At 43.3% G+C, this 25,836-nt stretch overlaps 1 protein-coding gene and 1 pseudogene across 4 annotated transcripts in view; one reads left to right on the forward strand and one right to left on the reverse strand.

Annotated features, from left to right (window-relative positions):
• The window catches only part of Hivep3 (HIVEP zinc finger 3), a 402,531-nt gene that overhangs the window by 56,890 nt on the left and 319,805 nt on the right, over positions 1–25,836 (forward strand).
• Pcgf6-ps1 (polycomb group ring finger 6, pseudogene 1) lies at positions 18,441–19,257 on the reverse strand (annotated as a pseudogene).

Below are 25,836 nucleotides of genomic sequence, written 5' to 3' on the forward strand. Positions count from 1 at the left end.
TCCCTTCCTCCTCATGGCATGGCAGTGTCCATCTGTCCCCACGGTGCAGCAGTGTCCTTTTGTCCCGATGGTGCAGCAGTGTCCCTCTGTCTCCATGGTGCAGCAGCATCCCCATACCCATCACAAGGAAGTAGCAACATTCCCACATCCTTCTGATGTAGCAGCACTCCTACACTCTATGTGATCTTACCCATTTTTAAAATGAGAAGCTTAATGTAACTGTGTCAGTTACTTTTCTCATTCTTAAGGCAAAATGCCTGAAGGGAATGGCTTAAGGGAGGGAGGTTTCCTTCTGGCTCATGATCCAAGAGATAGTCTGTCATGACAGGGAAGGCACCATGGTGGGAATGGCTCGCACCATGTGACGGGGAGTGTGAGGTGGCTGCTTACATCACATTAGTTTTCAGAAAGCAGAGGGTGCAGGCCAAATGAGAGGGCATGGCTGTAACCCTCAATGTTTGTTCTCCAGCAGGCCAGATCTTCTAGCTAGGCCTCCCAAAGGTTCTCAATCTCACAAAAGAGTGTCACTCTAAATGTCAAACCTGAGCCTATGGAGGACATTTGATACTCGAGCCACAATAGAAACCAGGTGAGTAGCTTTAAGTCTCATCGCAATGTGAGAAAGCCACTATGGGTCACAGCAGTAGCATCTTTAAACCTTCGGAGGCTAAAGTACTGTGTGCAGGAGGCACACATATCCCATATAACACCAGGGGCAATTGCAATGGGGTCCTATTTCTTAGCCTCTCAACTTCAGTTCTTAAACCAATGTATTCTCTTAGAGAACCAACGCTCTTAAATGGCTCTTAAAGTCTATATTGCCTCCCAAAGGATGTGCCTTATCTGTGCTGAGTTTTCTGTTCAAGCTTGTACTTTGTCATTATTTTAAGAGACTGTTCCCATGCCTTGTCAAGCCAGCAACAGCCACCACCACAGAGTGGTATACTGAATACCAGACTATTGCTCATTGCGTGAGGGCTGCCTACAGTTATATATATATTTTTTCTGTAATATGGATTTCTCTGTCTGAAGTGAATCTGGTGTCTGTGTGTATGGGGGAGGGGGTGCGCATGGGGACAGATTTACAGTATACCAGTTAGTTGGAGCCCTTAGATAGTTGTGACAGCTGAGGCCTACAGATGGGGAGGGAGATAAATCCATGTCTGAGCTATTCATCAATACTAATCAGGATGAAATACTGCCCTGCGCAGGGTAAAAGACCAGTCACATTGTCATCAAGGTGGTTGGTCTCACCTGGGGCTGGTTGGTACCAGACCAAAGACTATAGTGGCCTTTGTAGCCAGCAGGTCAAACTTGCACTAGCTGAGTTGCCTAAGAAGGAAACCTGCCATGGCCTCTCCTGTAACCCTGACTGCTCCAAACATGAGCCCATTGCATCAGCACCAGATGCCCAATGACGGAGTTGATGGACAGCTGCCTAGTTTTCACGTGGTTATTCATACTTCCTCCTCCACAGTCAGTGTCCACTAGTAGGGACATCTGCACTATAGAGGCCCTCAGACTTTGTGCCCGAAGGCCTGTCCATATAACTCTTTTCAGACTTACTAGTGCCAAAGCCACTAGACAAGCCTTTCCCCACTGCCCATGAGTCTGTAGTAGTAGCCACGCTGTGGGCCACTTTCCACATACAGTATGTGGGAAGGCTCAGGCCTGGCACTGTCTATTTTCAGTTCATACCAGCCCAGTCAGCTGACATATCAGCAAGCCCATTCTGAGGCATTCCCCTCCTTTATCAGTTGAGCTTGGGAAATTCCCCAGTGAGGTCACAGTTGTGATCTGAGTAGGAAGGGTTGCTGTAACAGCAGGGAGTGGCCTGGTAGAGGTGGACCTTGGCTGCCTTCTCTTTCCAGTCATGTGCCCTTCAGCCCTGCTTGTGGGAAGCCTGGAATGTACAGCTTTTGCTTTATGATGGATTGTTGTGGACCCTCCCAACATTATGACCTTGTGGGTGTAATGGTACTTACTTAGCTCAATGTTTGCAGCCGTACTTTAAGTGTGTGGCCCCCGTAGATCATCCATACTCTAGTGCAGTTGATAGGTTCTCAACCTGTGTATCATGATCCTCTTGTGGTAGTGTCAAACAATCCTTTCATAGTGGTTGACTTAGACCATTAGAAAGCACAGATGTTTATATTATAATTCATAACAGTAGCAAAATTAAAATTGTGAAGTAACAAAAATAATTGTGGGTCACCACTACATGAGGAACTGTATTAAAGGGTCACAGTATTAGGAAGGTTGAGAACCTGCACTAATGGTTGGCACTTATACCATGAATATAGGGGCAACACAAACTGGCCTTGGTGGGTTATGAAGAGAAGAGATGTCATAGGAAAGAGGTAGAGAAGTAGGACTGGGAGGAGTTAGGTGGAAAAGAGTTGGGGGAGGGTAGGTATGATCAAAATACATTGGATGCATGTATAAAATGCTCCAAGAATTAACAAAAAATATTACATTAACATTTTTGTAGCTCTGTCCACTTAGTCACGTGCTGTCCCATGGTCAGAGTCCACAAGGTGGCCCAGAAACCACCAGAAACTCTTTTAGTGGTTTACTATTCTGTGCTGAAGAACTTAGAGGCCTTGCTCCAGAGCCCCAGGGGTATGCCTTGGAGTCTCCACGTGGAATATCTCAGCCACCCCTGCCCCCAACCTTTTCCAGCTCAGCCTTTGCCTTTGCCTCAGGTTGTTCCTGGCTGTGCAGCAAGATGGTAGGGTCTGGACCTGCTGCAGGCTCAGCATGCTCTGAGTCCCACTCAAAGCCGGAGTCGTTTATGCTGCCCTTTTTATTAACGTGCTATGTTTAGAAAGTTTAGGTCATTTTCAAAGTCTCAGGACAGCTAAATGGTGGCTGGGACTGCCTCAGTGCCACTTCTGCTGTTCTGCGCTGCCCCCCACAGCCAGCCAAATCCAGTTCTGTGACCTCAATGAGTAGAGAAGAGTCACCTGTAGTAGACTGCATGTAGGGGAATTGGCTCACCCTGGCAATGCCAGATGTAGATCAGTTTTGTCTTTTTAAAATAGGCTGTGAGTCAGGTACCTGGATTGCTCAAGGACAGGCATTGGCACCATGTCCTGCCCTGACTCAGTGAGTGATTCAGACTGAGAACTAGCTAAATTGGGGAGGATTGTTTGGATGGTAAATAACCTTTTAGGTATTCATCCTATCCCTTGGCTAAGAATAGACTTGGACCACAAGCAAAACCTCCTGAACTCTGCCTCCTCTCCCCTTCCTCTTCCTCTTCCTCCTATATCTTTCCCACCTTCTATATCTCCTCTCCCTCTTCTCCTATATCTCTTCCTCCTCCAGTGCTTCAAGTCTTTGCTCTGTGTCCAGTCTAGACAATGGGCGTCACTGCAGCATGAACTTTTCTTCCTTCTGTCCAGTTTGTCCTTGGCATACAGAACTCTTCCAGATGCCTCTGGATGAACTGGAATGCTAAGGAGGAGGTTGGCTCGGAGAGGTCTATTCACATGCCTAAGCTATTTATGTGGGAACCAAGATCTGACCCCAAGTGGTTTGGCTCTGCCACATCAGACTGGACTATGCTAAATATGTTTCATGTTTATTGACAGTGATTGATGAGAAACTTATACCTCCTCTTTTAGCAGTGTCTTAGGGGATTGAAAACTGCCTGGAGATTGAATCAGTATTAATAGTGTAATAATTGAGCTTTTTAGTCTGGTTCATTTGATAGAATGAATATCTAATTGTTGATATAAATATTATTTTGGCCAAACTTTGTTTTTATGGGCTTTAGGGTGCTTCTTTTAGCCTTTGTATATATGGCTTACGGACTGGTGGGAGGTAAGTTTCAGGAAATATGGTGAAATATAACGATATTACTGAGTGAAAGAAAGGGAAAATCAGTTATCTGTGGTAAAATAATTCATTTCATATATTTGTTTCACTTTGAAATGTGTATTTATGGATACTTTAACAAAACAGGCATATACTTTAAGAATTTAAAAAATAGATGTCTTCTCCCAAAGACCTTTTGGACCCAACAGTTCACTCCCCATGTGCTCTGAGCATAGAGGAATGAGTAGGAAGAATTTATGTAGAAGCACAAGAAACCAAAGTTGGAGCATCTTCCAGTTGTGTCTCTTTCATGCACTGTATTCTGGCTGCAGTCATTTGTTTCCAATGCTGGTCCAAACCCATACGTACTTGTCTCAGTTACTTTTCTATTGCCGTGAGCAGACACCATGACCAAGGCAACTTATAAAAAGTCTTGCTTGCAGTTTCAGAGGATAAGTCCATGACCATCATGGTGGGGAGCATGACAGGCATAGTGCTGGAACAGTAGCTGAGAGCTTACATCTGATTCATAAGGATCAGGAGGGAGGGAGGGAGAGAGAGAGACAGAGAAAGAGAGAGAGAGAGACAGACAGGCAGACACATAGGCTTCAAGGCTTACTTTCAGTGGCACACATCTCCCAAATAAGGCTGTTGGAGGAGCCTTCCTAAACAGCCCACCAACTGAGAAACCGAACATTGAAATGTATAGGCCCTGGGAAGGTCTCAGTCAAACCACCAAAATACTTAAAATCAAACAAAATTTAAAAGTGAATTTCAAATTCCATGTGTAAATTAAAGATCCATGGGCTCATATCTTCTTTCTAACTTAAAAACATTTTGATTAGTATGTATATATACATATGTATGTATGTATGTATGTATGTATGTATGTATCCATCCATCCATCCATCCATCCATCCATCCATCCATCCATCCATCCATCCGTGTGTGGGTTTGTTCATATGTGTGCAGGTGCCCTCAGAGGCCAGAAGGTGACATCAGATCCCCTGGAGCTGGAGTGCAGATGGCTATGGTCCTCCTAATGCTGGTGTTAGCCACTGCACTCGATTGAACTGAACTGAACTTGTGTGAGAGCAGCAAGCATTTTGGACTGCAGAGCCATCCCCAGCTCCTCCTTTATTTTCATTAGTGGAAATAATTTTGGGTCATTTCTTTTTCTCTCTGTTGCCAAAATGGTTGCTTTTGGGTTCTTATGGGAGGTCTGGTAGGCCTTAGCCTTTTTCAGGCGTCACACCTTTTTGGTATATTAGTCAGGCTTCTGCATCACTGTTACCAAATTACCTGAAAGAATAATTTAAAGGAAAAAAGGTTGACTTACAGTCACAGTTTCAGAGGGCTTGGCACATGGGTGCTTGACCCCATGCACTTGTGCAGAACATCATAGTATTGGGAGCATGTGGTGGAGGGCCTTCTTCCCCTCATTGTGACAGGGCACAGAGAAGGTGGAGAGTGACAAAAAGGGCCACAGGAATGTTACTCCTAAGTGCTCTCTCCCAGTGACATATGTTCTCAGCCAAGTTCTACCTCCTAGCATTTCTAGAACCTCCCCCAAATGATGCCAATGTCTAGGGGCCTCAGCTCCAACACATGAGCTAGGAAGGACATTTCATATTCACACCATACCATATGGGGACAAGACAGTGAGTCACACTGTTTGGATCATCTGGTATTGGGATTAATTTGTAGGGCTGTTCTATTGGCATGCTTAATCAGGGCAGAAACTCCTGGAATAGATTCACAGGCAGTATGCGCTTTCTGCGATTGCTGTTTCTGAAAAGTCCAAGTATAAGGGTGTTAGATCAACCTGAGTTTCCTCTAGGAATTTACAGTCTCCTGGGCTACTGCTGATCCGAGGATACACAAAACAGGCAGCGGGCCTCAGGTGGGCATGGGGACCATGTCACCTACCACAACCCTGCTTCTTTTCTCTAAAGGCAGTACACCAGGCTTCCATAGTCTTTTATAGCTAGGTTTCAGCAGGTACAAAATATTCTGGTTTTGGGATAAAGAGCAGAAACCCAGTGGGTGCTTCTGCTGTTCACCTTCTCCTGTCTGTGACCATTTCCCACAGGACCCATGAGTGAGCCACGAAGGAATTGGCAGTAGAGCCTGGTGGTGCTAGCAGCTGAGTGGTAATGGCTCCCCTGGTGAGATCTGACTTCACTGTTGCTCAGCTTCTGTGGGAAGGGACTCTTGGCTATCTATCTCATTTAAGAGGGAAAAAAAGGCCCAGAAGACCTATCTCTTTCGACTATAGAAGGCTTCCAGAATTGTTGTTCAGCTTCTTATCTTTACCCACAATACCTGAGGTCGTGGGTGCTCTCTTTAACAAGACTACCTCCTGAGTCCTCCTGCGCCCTCCATCTCACACAGTGATTGTATTCCTCTGTCCATTTGCAACTTTAATTATGAGTTTCCTTGATGGGCTTCCCTCCTGGTTAACTTCTCCTGGTAACTCATTAAACCTCTGAGTCACACGTTCATTATTATAGAGAGGACAAAAAATGAAAGAATACAAAGGAGCTGAGCCCTGGGAGAAAGTTGGGGGCGGACTACTGTGGTTAAGCATAGCCGAGCATCTGGAGGCCTTAGTTGCCTCTTGTCTCCTTTGAGGACGTTGGACCTACAGGGTACTGTACTTAATGTGCTGAGGTCATGGCTGTGGTTGTGTCTAATGGGAGTCTTTGCTGTTGTAGAATGCCAGCTTACAGTTCTGGGGAAAGTGCATTCCTCCCTCCTGAGTGTCCTCTGAACCCTTGCGGTCTTCAAACAAGCGTGAGGCATCTCATTAAAGAGGATTCCCAATCTTAATTTTGTCCCGTAAAGAATGTGAGAGGAAACAGTGCATGACCCACAGAGGCTTGGAATACTTCCTGCTCTTCCCACTGTGATTTCCCCCACCTCTCCTGCCCCCACCCCCCCACTCCAGTTCACCAAGCATTCTTTCTTTCCTCAATCCACACCCAAGGGTTTACTTTTATTGGCATTAGACACCCCTTTGAAAAGTAGGGTTCATGGTACCACCTGGCTGATTTGTTGTTATGAAGATTAATTGAGCAAAAACATGTCAATACCACCCACCTGGTGCCTGGAACATTTTAAATCTCCCAAAGGTTAGCTATTACAATGTTCAACTCAGTCTCCCTGGCTTCTGTTTTTATTTTCTCTCTCAGTGGAAATGCTAGAGGATAAAAAGCAATCTGAAAGCTGAGAAATTAGATCCTAAGTAATAGTAACAATAGGTATCATTTACTGAGGGTGACTTACGTCCTGAGCCTGGCACCCCTTAGCTCTTTCATCCCCGCCCCCGCCCTGAGGGATAGATACTGTTATCATCCACTTTCAAATGAGGGAACTCAGACTTAAGAGAGATGAAGCAACATGCCGGAAGCCACAGAGCTGGCAAATGGTGGAGCTGAGCCTGCCTGCCTCCCCAGACCTTGGCCTAATAGCCTTGCAAACATCTGAAACTAAGTGTTCTTGGTGTGCACTCATGCCTCCTAGGAGCCATCACCCCACCCCCAAGCCCCACACTCAGAGACTTTGAGCCCCTGGTGACAAGTGCCCTGTTAGTAGAAGCAGCTGCCCTGAAGCCACCTGGCCCACTCAGGTGGCAAAACACCTGAAGCCTTTCTTGGCTTTTAGTTAGAGACAGAAAGGAATGGATTCTCCTGCAAAGGTTGGCATTTCTTTCTTAATAATCAAGTTAAAAATGTATGCTGCCTTCTTAATCAGCAAAACAAAGGCTTTCCGCACCTTAATATGACTCAGAACTACTAATGAGTTCTTAGGGTCTTCACTGACTCCACAAGTGGAAGGCCAGGAGAGTTGGAGTCAGTAAGAGTAAGTTTGTCAAGTTCCACATCCTGCAATGAAACCTGCACATGGCCCACACCCCAAGTGCCTCACCACTCCTGGGAGGTTGAGGACGAGCTGATGCCCAGCATGGAATACCTGCCACACAGCCTTGTCCTCAAGACATCCTGGGACCAAGGCCACGTGTGGGCCTTTTACCTGTGTCCTTTGGGGGCACTGCAGTGAGAGTCCTATCTTTGGGGAGAGTCTCAGCTCTACAATCATTCCTTGAACCATGAGTCAGATCAACATGGCCATGGCTTTCCAAGGAGGAGAGCAAGAGGGGCTGTCATAGTCTGGGCTGCTGTGGTGGTGCCCCTAGTTTATGCATCCAAGAGTCAAATCCCATTGTCAGTAGTGATAATACATTAGTGTTCACCGTCCTCCCCCTCCTGGCCCCTCCTCCTTCCCCTTGGCATTCTCTTTTATCTTTCTATGCTTTTCTTCATCTCATCCTTTTTTAATTAATTGAAAATAGGAACAATAAGAGAATATGTTAACATTTGGTAGGTTCTTCACTCATTAATTTCTCAAACATTTATGAGGAATGCAGTTAAAACTGAGCCTGAGGTGGAGGTTATAAAAGTAAATAGAACCCCTCCTTTGTGATACATCCTTACAGGGGTACTCTGGGTTAGGTATGGCTTTAGGTGTCCCACACAGGCTGTGTTGGACCTTGTTTGCAGGATAGCAATGCTGGGGTGATGGGACCTTTGAGAGAAGGTGAGACCTCAGTTATGCCACACAGGCCTGTGTCTCAGCACTCATAAGGTAGAGTCTGAAGTATGAGAAATCCAAGGGCAGCCTTGGCTGGATAGTAAGTTTAAGGCCACCCTGAGCTACAGTGGGACCTTGTCTCACAAACTAAAGGGAGAATAAAGAGGTGGGGCTTAGAGAGAGGCTATTTGGTCTCTGGAGACATGACCTCAGACAAGATTACTATAATTCTCTTCTGGGACCCAGCCTTGCATTCAGGTTTCCTGTCTTGTAATCCTTTCCTCTTGACAGTAATGTCATCCACTATGACATTGATGTCTTCACCAGAGTCAAGCAGAAGCTGACAGTGTCCTTGACCCTCCAGACTGTGAGCTAAATGAGCACGTTTTATTCGTAAGTGATCTGGCATTAAGTAATTTGTTATGGAAACACAGGATGACTAAAACAAAGAGAAAAGCAAGCATTGGACACATAGTGAGCAGCACCTTCCTAGCACACTTGTCATGCATCTGGCGCTGTGCTGAGTTACCCTTGAGCTGGATCAGCTCAGTCTCCAGAGCAGCATTCTGCTGGAACCCTGACACGTTACCCTCTTACACATGTGGCTGAGGCTAAGGGAGATTATACTGTGAGCATGCCACCGTTAACAGCATTCTGTGTCAGGTGTCGCCATGGGAGGGTCCAGAAGAAATGACAGGTTTCAATTTGACCTGCAGAGTTTTAAGCTGGGGCAGTGAGGGAAGTGGTTGTAAGTGTTAGAATAGTGTGAGCAGAGGGGGAGGTTCTGGGTGTTCTCAGCTTATGCTACTGGGGATGGGTGGTGTGATGATAACAAGACAAGAATCCAGAAAGACATCCCGTTATTCCCCCACTACATAAATCTTTGAATGCTGGGAATATAAATAATAGGCTATTTTTCTCTTCCTCTCTTAAATTTTTTTCACATTGTCTTCACTGAATTTATATGCATGCGTGCTTTACATGTGTGTATGCATGGTGTGTGTGTGTGTGTGATAGGTTCCAGTTAGCAAGGTGTTTGGATCTGTTTTTCATAGGTGAAATGCATTTTTTCATTTTATTTATTTATTTATTTATTTATTTATTTATTTATTTATTTATTTATTTATTTAATGTATGAGAGCTCAGTCACATGTACACCTGCATGCCAGTAGAGGGCATCAAACCCCTTTATAGATGGTTGTGAGCCACCATGCGGTTGCTGGGAATTGAACTCAGGACCTCTGGAAGAGCAGCCAGTGCTCTTAACCTCTGAGCCATCTCTCCGGCTCAGTGAAATGTATTTTTAAAAAGAAGCAAGAACACATATAAGTGCATGTATATGTACAAGGATTGGAAGTGTCAGTATTTATAAATGAATAATGGGGCAAAATAATGTTGTGGAGGCTGGAGGCATGTATTTAGCTGAATGACCTTAAAGAAGTCCTGTTCCTTTCTCAGCTCTAAAACAAAGCTAGCCTTCATTTTACCACTAATGTCTTCTCATCTCTAAATGAGGTTTTCTACAGTGCTCGAAGGCTCCCATTTCTTTGATCGTGTGTTAACCTTTCCAGTCTGTCTTTGGTTTTGTGAGGCACTGTCTTTTCACAGCCTCATGTGGAAATCATCTGCCAGAAAGTTGAGGTGACTGACGGCAGGGCTCTGCACCTGATTTCCTCTAGTGGTGGACATCCTGGTCCTCTCAGGCAGGAGAGCAGAGAGGTGGAGGGGGGAGGAGGTAAGTGTCACTTCTCAGAGTGATGGTGACTTGGCCTCCTCCCAGGCTCCTCAGCTCTTTCACCATGGACGACTCCCATCCTTAGACTCTAACCATCTCTAGGCTCGGGTTCCTGTAGAGCAGTACTGCAGTGGCTTCCATTCTTTAAAAATGAAGTGAAACCAGGGAGAGCTCCTCACAGGGCTTCGAGGATAATGTTCTAGCTCATATCGAGCATATCATAGTTCATTTTAAAATGTGCTTTATTGTAAAACGCACACATGGTGGCAGGATGTAATACCAGGGTGACAAACAGATACCCTGACCTGCCTAGGACTGCCTGCCTTCCATCTTGTTGTTATCTACAGAACCTCTGTCCTCCAGCTCATCCCAGCACCCTGTAAAATACTGTAGGTCCACAATGAGTACTTACACTAAGGTACTGGCACGAGTGACCTTGCCCTTGGGCAGAATGAGGCGAGCACTCTAGAGTGGACCTCAGCCTCCCTTAATTTTACTTAGGTTGTAAAAATAAGCGCAAGAACCAGGTTGACACTAGCAGCACACAAAACGTTCAATAAAATTTTTACTGTGCAGAGTTCAGGGATGCTTTTGAGCGGCAGCTTTTACCGTTTGCTTCTCTGGCCGCTTTCATGTCTATCTAGGGAGGTATGAGGCGCCACTGGGGGTCAGACCTACTTTCATCCTCACTTCCAAAAAGCTTTGCCATAAAGGGTCCACCATTGCTCATCAGGGGCTTGTTTACACAACATTATCTGAAGCTTCACCACATTGCTTCGCCTTCTCTCCACTCTCCTCCTTCTGCACTCTGCATTCACTGATGGCAGGTGAAACACCTACTATGTGTTCATCACTGTACCAGGTCCCGGGGATAAAGGGGAGAAACTCATATGCATGACTCCTGTATGAAGGTGATGGATAGTACAGTGGGGGAGGGGTATTAAACAGCCTTGTGAGGAAATGAACACATAGTTCTATGCCACATAGAGAAGGCAAAGTGGGATGAAGGAAACCCCCCACCCCCACCCCAACAACCAAAATCAAGGGTCAGGGAATTCATCTCTGAAGAGGGAACAGTTAACTTGTGACCTTAGTAATGAGAGGGAGTCAGGCAAGTGAAAGAGAGGACAGAATGTACCAGACAGAAGGTAAGGAACATGCAGAGGCTGAGGTAAGAGTGTTGGCAGGGAAGCCTGGAAAGAGAAGCATATGCCACACCCTGGACATATTCAGTAGCATTCACAGGGAAACATAATGGTTGATTTGCTCATGTGTGGACTATGTATAGATCTGAGCATATTACTATTTAAGTATTGGCCTGGATAAAGGTCCTTGGCCAGTTGATCAATAAAAAGAAGAAGTATCTTGGAAGGACAGGATGATTCTATGTTTGAATTGTAGCTGTTAGGATGCATCTCAGTCTGTTTGAAAGCCAGAGAAAATTTAACTAAGCAAATTAAGTGTTTGATAATACACATAGCCGAGGGGCTCCTGGGAGGATTCCCCCAGGCCTACATTCATCAAAGTTCAAAGGTCTTGGACCAGCACTAGTCAATATGGATGCCATGTAAGCCCCTGCATCCTAACTTGAACATGGGGTAGATATGAAATTACTAGAGGAATATTAATACTCCCTTTCTCACATCGTGTGTTTGAAATCCAGCATGTCTTTAGATGAGTGTCATTTCAACTGCTCAGTGGCTTCATGACACTGCTGGATCCTGTTCTGAGCAGATAAAAATTTTAGGTCCTGTAATTTTTATTTATCCAAAAACATATTTGTATTAATTCTATGATAACATCACATTTATACACAGTTTAATTCGATATTTATTTTTACTCTCCCTAACTCCTCCCAGACCCATTCCTACTCTGCCATTCCTCATCCCAACTTAATACCTCCTCATTTTTATAACCCACTGAGCCCAGTTTGTGCTGCCCATATACACTTGGGTGTGGTGCCACCCACTGGAGCACCACTAGGGGCCACAACCACTAAAGAAACTGACTCTTCATCCTCCAGCAGCCCTCACTGCCAATTGCTCCTCCACGCATGTCTTGTGCAGACAAGCATGGCTGCTGTGAGTTCACACATGCAGCACTCCTGTCGAGTCCAGGAGACAGCTTCACTCCATCCTCCTGGGCCTCGAGCTCTACAGTCTTCCTTCCCAGGCACATGTCCCCTGAGCTTTGCTGGGAGGATGATATAGATGCCCCATTTTTGGTGGAACAGACACTTAATCTCTGAACTTTGACTAGTTGTATAAAATACAAGTTATTACAGATCTCTCCACTTGGTGACAGAACTCCATTGTATGTTGAGTCAATTACGAGTATGTAGGAATGGATTCACCCTGTCTCTAACTCTCAGGGAGGATAGGTTATAGTATATAGGGGTGATAGCCCCCCTGGATCAGCTGCCTCTACTTTCCCCCCATTATCACCTGAGTCGATTCCCTTTCTGTGTGTGTCTTGTCCTTCAGAGGCTAAGAAGCACTAATTACTGCTTCCTGTTATAATTAAGCCATATGGAGGGTTACCTGGTGTGGTTCTCTGTCTTGAAGTTATAAACCAAGATTGGTTTGTCTTCACTCAAAAATCTACCCAGAGCAATGGCTTCTCTTTGCTAGGCTCTTCCTCTTTGTTTTGATGCTGGTCATCAGTGCTAGTTATATTCCCCACAAAACCTTCTGTTTTTACCCAGGCTTGTCTAGGGAAGGCAAAATATGCTTGAGTATAGCTCAGCCTCAGCTCACTGAGGATTCATCAGTAAATATTGGCACTATTACTTTTAAAATTCATTTCTATGTGGTTGCTATGTCCCAGGTGTGGAAGACAGCTTTAGAATGTCAATGTCAGGATTTGGTAGCTATCTTATAGAGAACTATTAAGAATAAAGAGTTGTGGTTAGAAAAGTGAGGAGAGGGGTTGGGGATTTAGCTCAGTGGTAGAGCGCTTGCCTAGGAAGCGCAAGGCCCTGGGTTCGGTCCCCAGCTCCGAAAAAAAGAACCAAAAAAAAAAAAAAAAAAAAAAAGAAAAGTGAGGAGAGATTTCAGAAAGACTAAATAAATTACTAAATAAAAGTAACACAATACAGTTTTGTAGGGAAGAAGAGAATATTTATATAGGAAAACATAACTATATACATATATTTGGAAGAGGAAGAGGAGAAGGAGGAGGAAGAAAATGTTAAGAAAATATGGAAGATTGTAATTTCTCCTTTTCAAATCAATCTCCTAGGTGCCAGTTGTCAAGATTACTCAACAAATGTCACTTATGGCCACCTGAAACCCAGTGTTCCGATTGGACAGCTGGTCTCAGCCAATAAGGCATTTATGGTGCTTTGGAGTTCTTACTCAAGAGTAGACATTTCCAGAGAGAATACTCACTGGGCCACATGAAGTCTTGACAACATTCTGGAGTGTGTGGCTCGGGAGTTTTAAGTTAGGTCTTTGGAATCTATCTGACTTGGGATTTGATTCTGGCTCTGACATTGACTAACTTGTGCTGGCTAGTATTATGTCAACTTGACACAAACTGGAGTCATCTGAAAGGACAGAAACTTAATTAAGAAAATGCCCCCATAAGATAGCATTTTCTTTTTTCTTCTCTTTTTTCTTTTTTTGTACTTTTTCTTTACAACTTTTTTAAAACTCACTTTACATCCCAATGGAAGCTCCCTCTCCTCACCTCACACAGTCCTACTTCCCTTTCTCCTCTGAGAAGCTCCTCTGCCCCCTGGTGTCAACCCACCCTGGCACATCAAGTCACTGTAAGGCATTTTATTAGTGATTGATAGGGAGCCCAGCCCATTGTGGATGATGTTATCCCGGGCTGTGGTCTTGGGTTCTATGAGAAAGCAGGATGAGCGATCTATGAAGAACAGGCAGTGAGGAATACTTCTCATGACCTGTGTATCAGCTCCTGCTTCTGTCCTGATTGAGATCTTGTCCTGACTTCCTTCAGTGATAGACTGCAATGTGCAAGTGTAACCTGAATAAACCCCTTTCTCCCCAACTTGCTTTTGGTGATAGTGTTTCATCACAGCAATAGAAACCCCGACTAAGACACTTCTTAAACTTTCTAAGGTCCATGTATGTTACTGGGTTGTAAGGAGTTAAATGATTTTAGTTAGCTAGCTACAGTGGTCTAAGTGACCACTAACTGATTATTTTATCATCATCCTTGTTAGTAATGATAATACATAGACTAGTTAATGGTTAATGGCAATATTTATTTTTGGAAAGGGATAATAAATAATAAAATAAATAACTATGATCTATGTGATATTGGCCTAATCTTGAGTAGTCACCCATCATATTTATGGCAAAGTAGCAACATGAATGAAAGAATCTGAAATTAATTGAAATGTCTAGAACCCCTCTAAAGTTATTTTATTTTTTGCTACCTATAGTTCTTACTATATAGCATCATATTTTCTGTCAGGAAGTTGTAGGTTGGTAAGTGCTTTTGGTGAGATGACTGTCCTGGATTATAGTGGAGCCATGCCAGTCCTGAATTCTAGCTGAGGTACAACATTCCTGAATTACAGCTGAGTCAGAGCTTACACGGATTCTGGCTTTTACTTTTTAGAAACTCAATTATTTATGTTTAACTTAAAGACTATGGGATTTTCCCCACATACCTTACTTTTCTCAAGAACAACTTTGGAGCATCTGTTATTTCTACAGCTCCTTCCAAAAGGAGGGTACCTGCCCTGACCAACTGCTGAACCTTCTCCTGTTCACTACTGAGGAAGATGCAAAATACCTATATAAGTTCTGGATTGAACTAAACATGTAGAACTAGAAAGACTATGTCCTCAAACTCATGACATACAAAAACATGGTGAGTAGCCTATCCTCAGATTTTCCTGAGTTTGTTGCAATACTGAGGGTGTGGGCGGTTGTTTAGAAGAAGACAGACATCTGTAGACATGAGACAGGGCCACTTGGGATGGAAGCCAGTCAGATCCCTGTAAGAATAACCTAGGGTAGTTGAGTAGCTGGGACCTGAGCGAGGGTACACTGGCTATCAGTAAGGGAGATAAACACCTCTTACAGACATTCTTGTACAGAAACATGACTATAAATTCACAAAGGCAATTGAAGAGGCCACAGAAAGTCTCTCCTGTAGTGAATATCTGGGTCAGGGGAACAGAAGCTTCTTGAGAAAGGCAAGAAGCTCCATTTTGACATTGATCTCGTGTTCCCCTGGAAACAATAACTTGGTGTGTGTGATGTGTGTGGAAGGGAGCAGCATTGCTCTTAGGCTATTAGCAAGTCACATGTGAGGTAAAGGGATAAGAAGAAAACCGGGACTCCTAGGGGAAAGGCAGGGGTTCATTTTGAATTCAGAGTTAACCCAGGGGAGAGATGGGTGTCACTAAGAGGGGCACAGCTTCAAGGCTCAGCTATAAAGTGCTTAACTACAAGCAGAGCTGAAGAAGAACACTGAGATGATTTCCTTCCCTTATTCCCAAAGGACAGTAGGAAAAGAACTCAGAAAAAGAAGGAAGGTGGGAGGGGCAAGGGAAGGAACAAAAAGAAAAAAAGGACAGCTAATATGATGATGTATTTTAATTCAATCATGCCATAATCACATTAAATGCGAGTGGCATAAATACTTCAGTTGAAATATTGAGATTGTTAGATTGGATGAAAAAAGGAAGATTCAAAAGTACATTGTTTTTATAAATCCATTTTAAATGAAGAAATGGGTAGATTAAAAACTGTTGGGTGTAAAAGTGATTTGCTATGCAAAGTTGAATTATTTATATTAATACCATACAAAACAAACCTTTAAGACTAGAATTATTATAAGGGATAACGATATACATTAAATTATTATAAAGGGTTCAATTCTCCAAAGATACAAAACACCAAAGTTTCAAAATACATGATGCAAAAGCTGGTAGAATAAAAAGTGAGATATATGATTTCATAATCATAATTTTAAAAGTCAATGCTCCTTTCTTAGTAAATTACTGAGTAAATTTACAAAGGAGTAAAATGACCTGAGTGACGTTGCCAGCCAACTTACTCTAGTTGACTACAGAACATTTCATCCACCCACAAACCCTTCTGAAGTGCATATGCAGCACACACTAACAGATGTTGTATTCTGAGCCGTGAGACAAACCATAACTTCACAAGAATAGACATCATGGACGATATGTTCATGACCCATCATTAAAGTCACTTGGAAATCCTGTGTATGAAAATTACATAACGGACATCTAAAACAACAATAGCAGCAACATTAGCAGTAACAACACCTAAAACAGCAGCAGCAACAACAGCAGCAGCAGTAATAACAACGCCTGGCATCAGGCAAGATTTGAAAATATTCCTGATGACTGACAAAGAGAGACAACATATCAAAATCTGTGAAATGAAGTAAGAGTGGGTCACAGATGAACATTTATAATATCAGATGTTTATGTTAGAAGTAGAAGAAAGGTGTCAATACTGAAAAGTAATCAGATAGAGGAGAACAAATTAGAACTAAAGGAAACGATAGGAAAGAAATAATAAAGACAGAAGCAAAATGAAAAACAAAAATCAATGAGTTAGAAACAGAAAAGCAATTTGGAACTATCAACCAACCCAAACTGGTTATTTGAAAAGATCAAGGAAAACAATGAACTTCTAATGGGGCCATCCAAAGAAAGGAGAAGACACAAGTGACCAGGATCAGGAATGAAGAAAGGTCATCATTACAGAACCCTGTGGACAGTAAAGAAATACAAAGGCTATGTACAGCTTGGTGCTGGCTGTGGTGCTATGGTCAAATTCCATAAAAAAAAAAAACATGAGTATGAAAATTCATGAAGAAAAAGATGTCTTGAATAATCCTATATGTTCTGAAACTGAGTTTATAGACTTAAAACTTTTTCCCTAAAGAAAAGTCCTAGGATTAATAAGTGAGTTTAGTAGGTGATAGATTATAAAGTCAGTAATGTTTCTTTAAAAATATTTTTTCATTTTGTGTGTATGGGTGTTTTGTCTGTATGTATATCTGTCTACCATCTGTGTATAGTATCCTTGGAGGCCAGAAAGGGTGTTGGATTCCCTGGGACTGGAGTTATAGATGTTTGTGCTTCTCTGTGGGTGCTGGGAACAGAACTGGGTCCTCTGGAAGAGCAGCCAGTGCTTTAACCACTGAGCCATCTCCCCAACTCCTATTATATTTCTTTTTATTGACAATAAACATTTGGTTTTTGAAATTTAGATGCTTTTATAATAACATCTCTAAATAAAATACTTAGTTATAATTCTAACTATAACATACAAAATATGTATGGAGTTTTTTGGCGAAAATAAATTTTCATTAAATGTCAGAAGAGATTTATGTACAATTCATAAATTCTTTACAAAAACAGTCGCCAATGCAATTCTAATTTTTTAAATTTCTGTACAGATTTGGAAATTTTGCTATGAAATAAGTCTATAAAATATTTATTTTAGAAAGCATCAGGATGCTAATTTTAGGCAAAATAATGTTTACAATTAAGTCTTTGTGAAAGCAAGGTTCTCAAAGACTCTGATTCTTTACCCAAATGACGAGAAAACAAACATTAGACACAGAACCAGATAATCTGTGGCTGAGGAAACAGTAAGGATTCTGTAAACTCCTGGTAATTCACCTGAAATGTTTTGCTACTGTTAGAAGCAGGCATCATCCACAGTCACACTGAGGGACTTTTGTAACACCTGTCCCAGTGGCACTGGTATATGCAAATGAAGCATCACAAAGCAGCACCTCCTATCTAAGGGAGAAGAGCCATCTCTACAGTCTCAGAGCCGAGGAAGAGTGCCTCAGCCATGTCATTGGAATGTTTTAATTCAGAATAGGACAGGGACATGTAAGTGGCAGTAGTTTTGTTGCTGAGCACACCCCAGGGTTTAAATTCAAAGCAAAACTGTTCTGAAGGACACCCATATAACCCATGCAGTTGGAGGGCAGAATCCCAGCTTCCACAGGACCGACCTACCTCAAAGATGGGAAGCAACCAGTAACTTCCTCATACTTGGAATCATAAGGAATTTTAAAATTTAGTGGTTTTCAGTTCTTTCCCCCTGAGTTTTGAATGTTTTTTATGTAGTCCTTAGTGTAGCAAATATATTCTATTGTTTCAAGTTGTACACACAGTGCTGGGTTCTGGCGCTGAAAACAGAAGCTAGCTCTTAACAGCTAAGTAGTGGTGGTTATGTGCTTTGTGAGGATCTTGGTGTGATGTAGACCAGCAGACGCCTTCTTACTGTGTTTCTCATATACACTTGTGTCTTCAAGTTACTTTCAAAGGAGAAACCACAAGACCGTACTGAAGGACAAGCAGATCCTACATTGCTGCATCCCTAGTACACGTCGGCAGTGCTCCCCACAGATGATCTACCTGACAAGCTAGATTAAGACCCATTTTTCTTCTAATAAATTCTTTACATGCCCAATAGTTGCTTCTCCCAAAACACACACAGACTTCTTTTCCATCTAGACCTCTTCCTTTATAAAAGCCACACCTTTGCTTTTCTTCTCTTTCCTCTAGACTGATCACTAATTTGCACACTATGTCTTGTAACTGCAGGTCCAACCTTACATTATAAAGAGGCTGAGTCTGGTGGACAACTTCGTTGCATTTTGGGCATCTGTTGCTATAGTAAAAATGTCTCACAATGCAGCTCTTACAAAATGTGAAGACATTCTGTAATGGTCGTCCCGTCTATCAAGTAACCTTTGCAAGTGGAAACAAGATGTACTGGGTCAGCTCAACAGCACTGATCAGGTGCTCCTCCTTGTCCTGGGAGTCCACCTGTCCGGACTCTAGACTCGGAGAGAAGTGGCTCACCTCTTCTTCCTCCTCCTCTTCCTCCTCCATCTCATCCTCTTCCAACTCCTCACTGTGGTCCCCGAAGAAACCTCTCAGGCGGCCCAGGCTGCGCTCGGGTTCCAAGTCTGAGAGCAGCCAGGAGCGCCACTCTGGACGCCCTTATCACCAGCTGCGTGCACTGGGGTGAGGGTGGGCAATGAGATGGGAGGCAGAGGCTGTGGTAGCATGACTGAGGGATGTGCTTGTTTTCCATGGTGTCCGTGTCAGCTTCCTCCATGGCGGGGATCAGAAATGAGGAGCCAATTTGGAAGAACTACCCATGGCCCAGATGGGAACAATTTGAAACAAAATTAAATAAGGATGTGTTAAGTTATAACTCAAAGAACAAAGTAAGTATTCATGAATCTGTCTTGATTAAAAAGTGTTGAACAGACTTTATATTGCATGGGAAGAAAATATGGCTCCTCCTTGATGAAGAATTCTGGTGGCTAATACAGAGGAATGAGGGAGAGAGGAGACGGCTCACCACACAGATGCCAAAATTACTAGGTGAACAGACATTGGAGATTCCTTGATAATACTCAGTGACAGAGAGAAAGCGAGTCACTTCTCAGTGGAGAAAGCTAGCAGATGCCACCAAGGCTGGCATGGCCAGTGATAGGACGAATGGACATGGTGACGGCATATCCATTCAGAGTGGGAAGCACAGGTCATTATTTCATACTAAGAGCACCAGCAGCTCAGGGTTGTGAAAGCGGGGAAGTTTCTCTACCACCCTGTAGAGCTGGCATTGGCCTAGAACGTCCGGTGTACTGACTAAGCCCTGAGAACAGTTTTTTAATAGCTTCAATAAAAGTCCCTTCTTCTCTTTTCCCACCAGCTGAGGAGTCAGCAGGGTACAATCTTACATGACATCCCTCATCTCTAAAAGACTTTGTCTTGTAACAAAACCGTACTGGGTTCTTCTCTCCACATTACACCCTATTTGTTTTATAGTTCATCAAGCGTCCTTGCCATGTCTGTGGGTCCGAGGGCAAGCATGGCTGTCAGGAATCTACTCTACACTTGTACCTTGGGTAGGATAGTTAGACCATTGGGAGAGTGGCTATGGCAGGTGTCCCGTTTTTGTTTCTCCATAATTTGACCTAGGCTGACTCAAGAGACTTTTATTTTAAAAGGAGTTGTCATCATCCTATTTTATTTCTTACAGGACACAGCACTTCTATACTAATCCTGCCCCAGACTCCTGAGCACAATTTAATCATAAGTGAGTGCCAGAAAAAATCCAAGGAGGGACAGCACACAAAACCCAAGCAAGGCCGTTCAAAAGAATGAGAGGCTTGAGAGCCAGGGCTGAGTGGTAATATGGGTCTGAGGAGACAGAGGAGGACCAGCAGCCCAGAGCAGCATCACATCCTCTGCCGACGCCTGGACAATAGCTGTAATGTAGTTTTGTTTTATATACATTTCCTCATATGTAAACATTAGAGAAAAGGCTGGCACTCAGTTAGTGGTGTTGTGCCAGCATCACTTTCTTGATCTTGATTGTTACTGTTGTTAGAGAGGACGCTGGCAGTAAGGAACTCTAGGGGAAGGGTATATAAGATTCTTTGTATAAATCTTGTATGAGCTTAAAATGATGAACGAGCTAGGTGAACTTTAGATGAAATAGGCCCCGATAAAAGAGGCAAAGGCCACCTTGTCTCCTGGGAGGCTGTGGAGAGCCTCAAACTGTCGGAGCTCTTCCGAGGAGCATCTTGCAGTTCCCTGGTATTCCTGTGACTCTGCTCCTAGGACTGCAGTTCGAGAATTACTGTGATCAAGTCATCTGCCCCATTCATTTGGAGACATCCTGATTTCCGCATGCTCTCTCTTTCTTAAAAAATTGTTTTAAAAATTGATATGTGTTTATATAAGCATTTTTTAAAAAAGTGCACTCTCTTTGTCTTCCCAATTGAGAGATGAGCCCCTCTTCTTTTGCTGACTGATCATTGGAGTTAGCTATGCAGACCCACATCCCACCATCTGACTCCACTACTCTTAACTAACAGGACTTTCTGCCTCTTTTAAATTCAGTACACACAGGCTTTGCTTATTCCTGTCATGCGCATTCCTGTTGTGTGCCTGGTCCCTAAAGGCATGCTAGGTTTTGATCCCCCATGAGAAAGTACATGAGATTTGCAGTGTTTATTCATGACCTTTTCTTGTTACGGCGTTGTTGATGTTATTTCAGTACGACTGAAATTTCACACTCTGCTCCTGTGGTGCTGTAGAGTCCTCTGTAGCCATGGCCAAGCATCTGTCTGTAGAATTTTGGGAAGGACAGTAGTCAGCACAAAAGAACCTCACCCACCCTGACACACACACACGAGCTTGGCAGCCAGCGACTGCAAACTTACCAGAAGCCAGGTTGCTTGTCTCAGTGCAGCAGAGGGGGTCTGGAACGTGACTGCTGTCTGTGAGATACCCAAAGTGGGGCCTCTCTAGATTGGTGAAACTTCTTCATATTGAACTCATGCTTAGCAGGGCAAGGGATAGCCCTGTGTGAGAGAAAAAACAAAGTCAGACTCTATGAGTCACTTGCTGAGCAAAATGTCTACCTCTGAGTTGGTGCTCTAGAAACACCAGCTCCTTTTCCTGTTGTGTGCCTGCTGAGTACATTCAGGCTATGCTTTGGGTACACTGACTCCATGGTATGAGATCTCGGTATCATGTCTGTCTGGTTAACATTGGGCCTAGTGACATTTTATAAGGGACTGTGGCTTTCTAAAGCTGAGTCCTGCACTAGTTCTTTACAGTGATTATCAGAATTGGTCATGGAACTTGAGTAAGATGCCAGGCTCCTCTTGTAGAAACGTAAGTGTCTGTTTCCTCCTAAACTCCACAGAGTTTTCAATCTGTATTGAATACAACCGTATGCCATCTGTACTAGTCAGGGTTCTCTAGGGCAGTGGCTCTCAACCTTCCCAATGCTGCAACCCTTTAATACAGTTTCTCATGTTGTGGTGACCTCCAACCATAAGTTTGTTTTCATTGCTATTTCATAACTGAAACTTATGAATCATAATGTAAATATTTTCAGAGATATAGGTTTGCTTAAGGGATCATGAACCACATGTTGAGAATCACTGCTCTAGACAGACAGAACTGGTGGATTAATATATATTATGAACAAAAACTCCTTAGGCTGGTACATGATATAGACTGGAGAAAGCAGCAATGTCTGCCTCCCTCCTAGGAGATGAGAACTGGGGGAGGTTCGGCCATAAGCCTGGATGCCTCCACAGTCCCAATGGCATTGAAGGCCTGAATGGTTCCTGGAGAGCCTCTGGTTTCAGTCCACATGGGAAGGGCAAGAAAGTTGGATCCTTGTGGTGGTTTAAATATACTTTGCCCATAGGAAGTGGCACTATTAGGAGCTGTAGCCTTATTGGAGGAGGTGTAGCCTTGTTACAGGAAGTGTTTCACTCTGGGGATGGACTTTGAGGTCTCATATATATGCTCAAGTCTGGCCAGAGACAGTCTGGCTGCAGTATGACCAAGATTCAGAACTCTCAGTTCCACTTACAGAACCATGTCTGCCTGCACACTGCCATGTCTCATGATGTTAATGGGCTGAACCTCTGAAACTGTAAACCAGCCCCAATTAAACATCCCTTATAAGAGTTACCTTGGTCATGGTTTTTCTTCACAGCAATGAAACCCCAACTAAGACAGTCCAGATGATGCTTTTAATTGTAGTGAGCTGGGGAGAAGGAGACTAGGGCATTCCTGGGGCTTGCCAGCCAGCAGGCTTAGCCTACTCAGTGAGTTCCAGACCATAAAACAGGTAGACAGCATCTGATGAATGACACCCAAAGTTGTCCTTTGGCCTCCACACACATGTGCGTACACACACACACACACACACACACACACACACACAAATCTAAATAATCCTCCCAAATCTAAATAATCTCCACTTAAAGCAATTGATTGATCAAATTATTTAATAAATGAGCTAGCAGTGGGGAGGCTCCTAGTGTAGAGACTGGATCATAGCACTTTCTCCTCCTCCTTCCTCTTCTTTTTCCTCCTCCTCTTCTTCCTCCTTCCTCCTCTTCCTCCTCCTTCCTCCTCTTCCTCCTCCTCTTCCTTCTTCCACTTCCTCCTCCTCCTTCTTCTTCCTCCTCCTCCTTCCTCTTCCTCTTCGTCCTCCTCCTCCTTCTTCCACTTCCTCCTCCTTCCTCTTCTTCCTCCTCCTCCTTTCTCTTCCTCCTCTTCCTTCTTCCGCTTCCTCCTCCTCCTCCCCCTCCTCCTCTTCCTCTTCCTCCTCATCCATTTGGCTCTTGGTTTTGACCTGTCACTTCCTTCCTCCACACACTGACACAGCAGTCCTCCTTACTGCGCTGTACTTAATCTTAATCAGCTGTTCTGCTGAGTGTGGCCTTAGTGAGCTTGGCAACTGAACTGCCCTTTGAAGAATGTTATGAAACGAGAAAGGATAGCAGACACTTAGGGCACAGAATTATGTCCCAGACATCAGGGCAAAATGATGGGTTTATTCTTACAATATTGAGTGTAAGTGGGATAAATAAATGTAAGGTTATGGTGTGAGTGTAGACCAGGAAAGTATATGGCTTAGTAGCAGTAATTACAGATAAATAAATAAACAGATCAGCAGATAGATAGATAGATAGATAGATAGATAGATAGATAGATAGATAGATAGATAGAGTGATATAATTGTATTGCTTGCATCCCCAGATTCAGTTGTTGTCACAGGACCTGAAAAAACTCTGTAAACTAAAAATTAGTTTCCTTCTTGGAGACTGAGAATAATATGTTAGGTTATTCCTGGTTAGGATGGGATAAAATGTTAGCACCACAGACCCAGGGTCCTTTGTCTTCCTGATCAGTCAGCCTCATTCACACAACATCCAAGCCTACACTCCAGCAAATAGGAAAGAGAATTGGAGGGAGACTGTGATCCTTCCCTTCAAGGGCAGATCAGAAAATCATTCAGTTCATATTAGTTTGCAACTCAGAGCTAAAGCCTGTCCTCTGGACACACCTACAAGGAATGCTGGGAAATGTAGTCTTAGTTGTTAAGTAACTGACTTACTACTAAGATGGGGGGAGGGGAGGATGGCTGCTGAAGGAACTTTATCAGGCTTGAAATAAAGCCAGCAAATATATCAGTGTAGTCTTACTCCCAGAAAAACCTGAACAATAGTATATTGTACTGAGAAAAGTATAGAATTCTCTAGAATGAGATAGCAAGCTTTTCTAGAACAAAGGCAAAAACAGCAAACATTTTAGATTTGACCAGTCCCATATGGTATTTGTCACGTTTTTTCCTTGTGTTTGTCTTTACAATCTTTCCTTAATGTCAAATGCACTCTTCCCGTGTAAGTTGTATAAATTAGGCTGCTCCAAGGGCTGTAGTGTGTGTATCTCTGCTTAGTAGAAGTATGGTGGTCATCTGGTCACATCTAAAGTGTAGGAGACTGTTTTCCATGGAGCTGGTGAGTGTAGGGAAAAATGTAGATGACCTGAAGAGCGATGACCAGAGGCATCTTAGCCTGGACCAGCTCAGATTCCTGAGGACCTGATCAACATTCTCAAATAGTTGAAGAATATTTTGGTGATTAGGAGTGACTCACATTTTGTTCATATCAAGAGAGAAGAAAGGGAATTGGTAAGAGGAGTTCTAGAATGCAGACCAGAATGCTAAATATTCAAGGGTACTAGTTACTGCTTATCACATGTGAACCTATAGTCAGGCATGTTATATATATAGCTAGCCTCATTTTATCCTCTACAACACTAGTAGGTAGGTGTCATCATTATGTCTCCTATTAGTTAATTTTATTTACTTATATTTATGACCAAAATTCCTGACATAAAACTACTTAATAAATGAGGTTTGTTTTGTTTGTTTGTTTGGTTTGATTTGTTTTTGTTTATGCTTTGGATGGGTACAGTCCATCACAGCAGAGAAGGCATGATGGGATTCATGGCAGCAGGGGTGTATGGCAGAGACCCATCATGGCAGACAAGGAAGCAAAGTGGCCAGAACTAGGGCCCATGCCCTCAGAATTTTCTCTAGTGACCTACTTCAGCCAGCTAGGCCTTACCTCCTAAACGTTAGGACCTAAAGGCTCTCCCTTTTCCTTCAGCACCACCCCTTTTCCTCAGTAGCACCACAAATTTGGTGAGTGTTCAAAGCATGAGTCTGGAGGGCACATTTCTTGTTCAAGCCACAAAATCTCTGCATGACAAATGAGAAAGCAATATAACCCAGGTCACCGTAGCCTTAGCCACAGGTACTCCCTACTGCCCCCTTGTGTACAAATTAAATGGCTAGCATGTGCAATTCCTGGAGTAGTGCCTGGCACACAGTAAGAGGGAACACTTACTGGAATCCTGCAGTTCTCACTGCAGTGGGTTTTCATAGTCTGTGACTGAGTAAGAAGCACCATGAACTTGATGCCATCAGATGACGTACTCATCTGTTCGTAGTTTGGAGGTCTGAAGTCTTCAGTCCGTTTCTCTGGGTAGTAATCAAGTGTTGACAGGAACAATGCTAAACTCCCTCCAGAGGCTCCAGGGAAAAATCTGTTTCTTGATTCTTTCTACATTTGATGACTTCTGACTTGTCCTGGCTTCTGGCTATATCCCTCTGATCCTGACCTCTGTAATCCCATGACTTCTCCACTGCCTGCTTCCTGTTTCTTACAAAAGATCCTTGTGATTTCATGTAGAGTTCTCCTAGTTTGTTTATAATAACCTCCCCATATCCAGAGCACTAATTTATTCACATCATTTGCATATAAGGTAATGCTCAATTTCCACACATTAGGTAGAACATTTC

This window comes from Rattus norvegicus, chromosome 5 (assembly GCF_021556685.1).
Source record: "Rattus norvegicus strain SHRSP/BbbUtx chromosome 5, alternate assembly SHRSP_T2T, whole genome shotgun sequence".
Classification (NCBI taxonomy): domain Eukaryota; kingdom Metazoa; phylum Chordata; class Mammalia; order Rodentia; family Muridae; genus Rattus; species Rattus norvegicus.